The 8,779-nt window shown below is 36.3% G+C and overlaps 1 pseudogene; it reads right to left on the bottom strand.

The window, feature by feature from the left end:
- Positions 1-6,903: 6,903 nt before the first annotated feature.
- LOC109449536 (large ribosomal subunit protein uL15) lies at positions 6,904-8,496 on the bottom strand (annotated as a pseudogene).
- Between the last annotated feature and the right edge of the window lie 283 nt (positions 8,497-8,779).

Genomic DNA, 8,779 nt, shown 5'->3' on the forward strand with positions numbered 1-8,779 from the left:
GTACTTGAGAGAATAGCTATCTTGGAACCAGGCCTATTCTTCACGTGGGCAGTCAGTTGGAGCCCTGGGTTTGAGGTGTGGGTGCCTGCACTGCGGTGGTGGTTTTTGTTTCTTTTTCCTTTTCCTGAATAAACTGCTCTTTTGGTGGGGAGAAAAAAATACTTACAATTCTAAATAAGATCTTTTCTTTCTTAGGCTGTATTTTCATTGTTCTGATTCTAAAGGAGCTATGCTCATGCAGAATTAAGAGCTTTTCCCCTCTGCTCTTTAAGAGAGAGTGAGAGAGCGAGAGAGCGAGAGAGAGAGAGAGAGAGAGAGAGAGAGAGAGAGAGAGACAGACAGACAGAGAGAGACAGACAGACAGAGAGAGAGAGACAGAGAGAGATTGGTTTCATTGAGACCTGTGTAGTTGCAGAAGACTTCACTCAGAAGGACACTGCACCTTGGTTCTGCTACTGGCATCTTGAAATTCTTAAAAATGTTATCTTGGAACTTGTGTTTTGTAAGTTAAGTTGAAAGGGCAGTGGATCATACACACGAAAGAGGCTTGATGTGCACTGTGTGTGACCCGTTCCCCTTCAGTTCTATTATATCAGCCACACTCACAGTGCCTGGTGAGCACAGAATTCCCATTAGCTTTATCAGTCTAGTGGGTCCTCTGCATCCTTACTGGATCCTCTAGTTCCTGCTGGCAAACAAAGGAGGAAAGACAGAGCGTAGAATGGGGAAGTTTTATATTTAATTTAAAATAATGTAATCTAATCTAATTTAATATTTAAAATTATTTTAGGATCCATCCCTCAAAGTGGCATATGTCACCTCTGTCAATGTCACTGGGCAGATTTCAGTCCTATACTCTCAACTGGACCAACTCCATAATTTGGGGGCCCAATAAAAAATGAAAACGTGGGGTCTCTTTTTCAAACATTATTAAGAATTTCATGACTGTGGCAAGAGAACATTAAACCAACACAAGGCCTTTTCAGTGTGTGGGCCATATGTGACTATACAGTCCACATTCCCATGAAGATGACCCAAAGTTTTACTTAAATTCCAGGGAAATTAGGAAATGTGTTCCAACTATGTATCCAGCAGTAAAAGGCAATGGTGTTTGGTAAGTGAATTATCAAACAGAGACTGTGGTAACAAATTACTACAAACTTAGTGGCTTGAGTAATACAGATTTATTATTTTACAGTTATGGAGGTCAGAAGTCTGAAATGGGTCTTAGTGGGCTAAAATCAAGTGGTTGGCAGAGCTGTGTTCTTTTCTGTAAATTCTAGGGGGAAATCTATTTACACGCCTTTCTAAACTCTAGAGACTACTGCATTCCTTTGTTCAAAGGTCATTCCTCCCTCTTCAAAGTCAGTGTCTTTCTGATGGTTGTTCCCTAGTCATGTTTCTGACCATAGCTGGGGGTGATTGTAAGGACCCATATAATTATATTTGCCCACTTGGATAACCTAGGATAATCTCATCTGAATGTCTTTAATTTAATAACATTAGCATCATCCCTTTTACCATGGAAAGTGACATATCCACAGGTCAAGGGGATTAGAGTATAGATACTTTGGGAAGCCATTATTCTGCCTACCATAGTAAGCATATGGCATTGTTTCAACTTGTTACATCATGAAATTCAGTATAACATATTCTTTTGGTGAATTCTATCCAAAGAAGTTTAGTTTCTGTAAGTAATTATTCCTAATTTAAATAATATCACATCATGGAAATCATGGGCTCCCGTGATGGGTCTGGTGCCCTCTTCCCTTTATATATTCTCCCTAAACTGTTTTCCTTTATAAAAGCATATAATTGCTATTTCTAAAGACTGTCTATTAAATCACCCAGTCCTAGATCGCTTTTTCTACTTTTGTTATGACTAATTTTATTTCTAAAAGGATCACAAATATTTGAATTACACAAAGATTGCGTAACTGAAGTTGAATCAAGGTAGGAGAAATAAGAAGGAAAATATATATATATATGTATACATACCAATTCAAAGAGTTAAATCTAGTACTCATAAGTTATTTTTCTTGAAATTATACCTTTATGTTAAATGCAGTTACTTTGAATTCTGATAAAATGCAGCCTGCCAACTCATGAAGAAAAATTTTAAAGCACTTTTATTTGGTACCCCCAAAAGCAAAAAGTACACTTACTTTTTTCTTATTTTTTAATTAGTAGCAGCAAAATTGTTCACTAGATTTTTAGAGGCATGTTTAGACAATGCAGTAGGGTTCAGTGAGAGAAAAATTACATTTTTATTCTCCTCAGGCTACTTTGATTTAATTCAACTATTTCTGAAAGAATGAAAATCCCGTTTGGATGCCATCTGCTAGATTTCCACTATGCTGCATTTCTTGTTCCTTTATTAATAGGAGAATTTGGAGAAAGGAGGAGGGTTCACATTTGAAAAAGGAAGAGAGAAAATGGGAAGAGCAATTCTAGACATTTTATTTTACCTCACCTCCCCTCAGCTGTGTGGGGAATAATAATGGACACTCTGTAAGATAAATTCACCAAGTACGGTCTCTGGTAGTGGTTAAAACGTACTTGTATGAGAAGAAAGATGCGCTTTAGGTGCAGGTGACATCTTAGATCCTGTTTGTTTACCAAGAAATTTTAATAGCATTGGACCAAAAAAAGAGTAGAATTTTTGTTTGTGTACTTGTGTATTAGAATAAATCACTTATGTACTTGATTATTAGTCAACTTTTGCTGACTTATGCAATAATAATAGGTAACCCTAACACCTTAGTAGTATATAATAACACTAATTTAGTTCTTGCTTGTTATATATCTGTGGCCGTCAAGTGTTTTGCCCCTTCACTGTATGCCATTACCTTCCAGAACACAGACTGATGGAACATGCTCTTCTTATGGCAAAGAGAAAAGAGCAAGACAGTTGGAGGAAACAGACAAAGCACATTAAGCGTCCTCTAAAAATAGGCTTGTACCACTTCTAGGTACTTTTACTGACTAAAGTAAGTCACATGGACACACTAGACATTGGAAAGGAAGTGTATTACACTTACTGGATGGTAATGTAAATCACACAGCAATGTGTCATGGCATGTAATCTCTAATACCAAAGGAGAGAGAAGCAAAAGATTTGGAAGCCTAATGTAATCAACCACACTTGTAAACATAATTCCTAATGCAAAGCAAGCTTTTTTTTTCTTTCTCAAACCACTGAGTTCTTCAAATTATATCTCTTTTATTTTAAAAATTACGTAAATTAGAGTAGAAACATTTGATATTGTACTGTTTGGGGTAATTACAAATTTAAAGAGATAGTATGAAATTCCAAGAAAGCTGGAGTATTGATTGCAATACTACTTTTTGTTTTTTCTGCTAAGGGAGGAAAACACTTCAATCAGAGAATATTACTTTCTTATTTCAAGCTGATTCTGTTTTTCTTTAGGAATGTATCACTATTTTATTGCATATAGTTATATGACCAACTAAGCAACTACATTTCTCAGGATCCCTTGTAGCTAAGGTAGTCAATTGGATGTAAGTGGGAGTTGACAGATGACACTTGAGAGAAACTCCTTAGAAGTGGGACAGAGGGCTAATGTGTACTTTTATGCCACCACTACCTTTAATTTCCTTCTTCTTGACTAGGACTAACACCCAGAGGATGAAGCTATGTAGTTATTTCGGCCCCTGACCTTGAGGATGAAAGCTGAGAGCTGAGAATGTTGGAGCTAAACATTAGCAGTGTTTGTACCTTTGCTAGCAAGATGCAGCCTTCCTATCAGTCTTGGAGTGCTTAACTTCTCCTCAAGTTTATATAGACAGATCAATATAAATTTCAGTTTTGTTTGACTCACCATGATATTATATTTCTCTTACTAGCAGCTGGGCACAATCACTATATGGTACAAGACTTAATTAAGGAATATTACTAAAAATTGAGGTGAGCCCATTGTAGCTTTTCTGACAGAGACCTGTGTGGATGTCTAACTGGGAAATAAGATGATGTAGAATAAGATCCCAAAGAGAACATGGCAGGATTATGATGTCCAAGACTAGGAGGAAGACTGGAACAGCAAGTATTCAGCCACATGAGTAAAACTAAAGAAATGGTATTGCATTAAGTAATACACGACTGCACAAAGCTGAAATACTTTATCTGTAATAATAGATATGGATAGATACCTCTTTGAACAGAAACAACTCACACAAATCCACATGTACAAATAAATAAAACGTTTGTATTTTTGTGGATAGGTAGTGTCATATCAAATAGACTCCTCAGTAACACTTACACTGGACACCATAAAACCATGAGTCCTTAGTTAAGTAGCTTGATATAAGGCATGTTTTCTCTTATGGGGCATTTGACCCTACTGTCAGCCACTTGCTTTACTTCCAGAGACTTCTTAACAATAGCTACTTCCAAACAACGGGAACCTTTCGAGTGGTTCTATTGGGAATGAGATTGGGGCTTGTAAATAAACAAGTGCTTTAGTTTTTTGTTTTGTTTTATTTTGTTTTTAGTCTACCATTTGTACATTTTTTTCCTCTTAGTTCCTATTAGATACATGATCGATAATAATAATAATAATAATAACAACACTACTCACTCAATTCTGCAGAATCTCTGTTCCAAGTAACCAAGATCCTTTCCAAACAGTAGACTAAGCAGGTACACTCCAGTGTTTCTTAACTCCTGTGATGTGCTGTCTTTGTTCACACCAATTTTCTCCTTCCTCATTTATTCATCATCACTTGAAGGGAGCAAATCTAAGAGGCCTCTTAATTGCTGAAAGTTTTAACTTTTGAAATCTGTCGGAGCAGGTATCTATAATTTAATATAGATTGAGAAAAAGAACACAAAAGAAATAGTCTCAAATGGTTATGTCAGGAAATCGCATAATACACGGGGATAGTTTAAAGTAATGCAGGTGTGATCAGCACACATAAACTAATAGGTCCACACAGATTGTATACAACCTAACAATTATACAATTAAAACATATTTTAATTAATTATAATTACAGAGAGAGAGGATTTATGCTAAACCTCTGCTTTGGATTCCAAAGTCAGAAAAAGATTTCAAAGTTTCCAATGGAAAATTGGAAATATTTGACTGGTTGAAGTTAAGAGAGTATTATTAGTGTACATGGGCTTCCTCATGAAGAAGGAGAAGTAGGAAGAGGAAGAAGAGGAGTGGGAGGAGAAGGAGGAGAAAGAAGAGTATATGTAAAGTTTCATTTTAAGCAGAGGGTGAAATGAACAAATGTTGGAGATGAGCAAGGAAAAGTTGGCTGAAAATAACTATTATTTTGAGTGTTAATAAAGGGCTAGACATTAGCAGCTGGCTAGAGGCATAGAAACTAGCATGTTTTGGCTATTTGAATATTTACATCAATTTGTATTGACTAGAATTAGAAATTCACATTTTGATATTTTAAAGGGGTATTGAACTAACACAGTGCTTGGATAGCATTAACATCTGATTTTTGTGGAGATGTTCAGGTAACATCTTGCTTTTTTAGTGCATTTTGCTGTTTTTATTCCAATACTGAAATACATGATATTTTTGTATAATTCCCAAACAATGGTACATTAAAAATTATTACATAGATTTTAAAATGGATATCTTGCTAATTAGTCAGTAAAACATTTTAAATAGTTTTTAATATAAAGGATTTGATGTTTTCTTTTTGTTTGTTTCATATATATTCCTTTATCTTCTAGGGGAAGTGGAGTATTTTCTTTCTTTTTTTGTACTTCGGACTTTTCCTCTTAGAAGTGTATCAATTGCATTCAAGTTCTTACAGTTAAATTTGTCCATTTAAAGTTATTTTCTGTATTTACCTTGCTGATGCTACTTAGTGCATAATAGCTAGCTTGCTATCTTGTTGAAATAGAAATGTCCACAGTAGACTCTTTTTTCCTTTCAGAAATGATTTCAAGCATGATAAAGAAATAAAAAAAGGAGTCAGCAAAGCACTTGTCATTTTTTTTTTTTTTTTTTATAAGTGCTGCACTTGTTCCTTTCAGGCATTTGGGAAAGGACTGAATATATATTATTTGATTTATTTTACAATTGCTTGGAGTACATTTGGTTTTGTGTATTTTAAACAGAGAGACAGAAATGACTTGATAAACAATATCCATCAAAACAACTTGGAAACCACTTAAGATGTTGATCTTTATATGAAGTCAAGATAGCTTTTCCTTCCAAGTAGCTTTGAGTACTTTTGCTAAAAGTATATAGAGGGAAGGAGATGAGGAGGGCAGTAAAACAACGAAGGGAAAGGTTTAAATTGGAAATATGACTTCAAATATTATCAGTGCCTTTCAAAACAGATATCCTAACCAGTAAGTTCCTATTTGATAGTAATAAATGTCAACATTTGGTCTGAAGCTAAAGCACTGTTGAAAAGCTCCAGTGGTTAAATATGAAATTCTGCTTCAAATAACAAATTGCAGACGTTCTAATTGATTCAAAGTGTCTTGCTCAAAGGAGATACTCAATTTATGTACACTGAATTGCTTTATTACCTTTCAGAAGAGTAACTAGGACTTTCCATTTTAGAGTATTAGTGAATTAGCTTTGAAATCTACCACAGCAAATGCTTAACAGCAACTTACACGGACCAATAAAGGAAGAAAGGCATAGATATTGCCACAGTAAAATAACATGAAGATTCAGGAAGTTGGTAGAGAATTAGCCCATCTGAAATTTGGCTAAAAGACAATGACAGGCGCATGCGCGTGCACACACACACACACACACACACACACACACACACACACCTCCTAAAATAGTAATATGTTCTCTGCTTTTAAACATAAAATAGCAATATGTCCTCTACTTTTTATTTTTTTAAATTTTTTTTAACACTTGTGACCATTTAATGACTTTCCCTTCATGTGGTTTCAAGCTACCAAGACATAGGTCCCCCCAAGACCCTTAATCTTCTCCTCAGCTATTCTGCCGAGGAATTTGGCCTTCACGATGACAGGCTGCTTTAGGAGGTCTCTCTTACCCAGAACTTTGCAGTAAGTAGCTCGATTGCAACACATCAATGATAGGAGCAGCTCCAGCCTTGTTTTAGGCAGCACTTACCCGTGTCTGCTCACTGACCAAGGTCCACAGTTTATCAAGATCGACAGTTGGGCAGAAGCTCTGATTCCTATTTAAGCGATAATGCCTCATGCCAACTTTCCCAAAGTAATCTGGGTGATATTTGTCAAGTGGATCCTGTGGTGATGCATGCCAATGCCTCCAGCGTTACCTCAGCCCCGGGGTGCTTCTGTTGCTTGCCAGTGTGGCCGTGTCTATGGATCACGTGGCCCCAAAGTTTCCAGGTCTTCCTCAGTCTTGATGGCCTGTCTGCAGCAGAGAGGAAAGACTTTGCAAAGTCTAGTGAGGTACCTGTTCTCTGCTATTTTAAATGGCCATAAACAGCTACAAAACTTAGTTTTGTAGCTGAGTGATGAGAAAAGTATTGTTGAGCCAGTGCCCTGAATTCTAATCCACCCCCCTATTTATTTTGTTTATGAGGATATCCCATTTTTTAGCCTATTTTGTGGAAGTCTGATAGACTTAGCTCATATAATGTAACTAGTAAATGGCCCAGCAAGTTAGAATGACAAATCCATATGCAGTAACAATCGTGTCTAATAAGAACATGAATAATCATGATCAGAGGGGATAAAAGAAACTCCATTTTTTTAGACTAGAATCAGAGTAGAGCTTGAAGCAAACCACCACTGTCTACAACCATCACAAAGAGCCACATTGCCCTCCATCACAAATCTATTTGCAGTTGCTGTTGTTTATCTCAGTGTGTTCTGATGCCTAAACCAGTTCCCCTCCTGGACACAGTAATTCTCCAAATGTTCATATTAAATCCCCACTGAACTTTCGCCCATGAGCAGCAGGCTAGATTAGGCCTAGATTAAGGATAGTGGTCGCTTAGTCACCCACCAGATGACAACATGATTTCTTTTAAAAGAGTAAGTGTGGTTAATTTTTGCAAATCGAGAAAATCACATTTTAAATGCCTTGTCTGCAGGCCATTTACAGCTGATTTGAGAATGAGCACATTGCTGTAAGGCTGAAGCTTAAATCAGTGTTAAGAGTATACAGATAACTTATAGCACTGATCGTACTGCCTTGTGTAAGCTAGAAGTAGGCTATAGCCTTGATTATATTCTTCTGTAACCTACCCCCCACTTCACCTCTCTTAACAAACAAAACACACAATTTGTGGAGGGAAAAAAGGAACAGACAGTGAGGGAGTAAAGCATAATGAAGTTATTCCAACTGCTTATTAAAAAAAGTTACCTGTTATCTCTAGGTCAATATTTTCAATGGATATTTTTAAGTCTGTGTCTTATTCAAACTCACAGTAGTATTAGGTAGTATTAATCATTCTCTTTCTCTTGAAATTACTTTTCCCTTGGCTTCCATGAACAGTATAGTCTTCTGATCTACCATACCTGACAACTTTCTGGTTCATCCATGCTAATCTTTACTACTTTCTCCTCCTCTTTTTAGATTTTAGAGGTCCCCAAGATTTGGTCCTATTTATTATCTTTTCATTGTATCTTTTCTGTCTTGGCGATCACGTTTAAACCTGTGGTTTTACTTACTTTTCAATTTATTAATCCCAAAGCTAACTTCTGAATTCTAGAATCTTATCACCCACTTTCTACATGGCAACCTCATTTGGACATTTCAAAGGGAACTATATTTCATAATACCCAAAGTTGAACTCAGTTTTTTCCTTAGATACCATGCCCTACT

This window comes from Rhinolophus sinicus, linkage group LG01 (genome assembly GCF_036562045.2).
Source record: "Rhinolophus sinicus isolate RSC01 linkage group LG01, ASM3656204v1, whole genome shotgun sequence".
Lineage (NCBI taxonomy): Eukaryota > Metazoa > Chordata > Mammalia > Chiroptera > Rhinolophidae > Rhinolophus > Rhinolophus sinicus.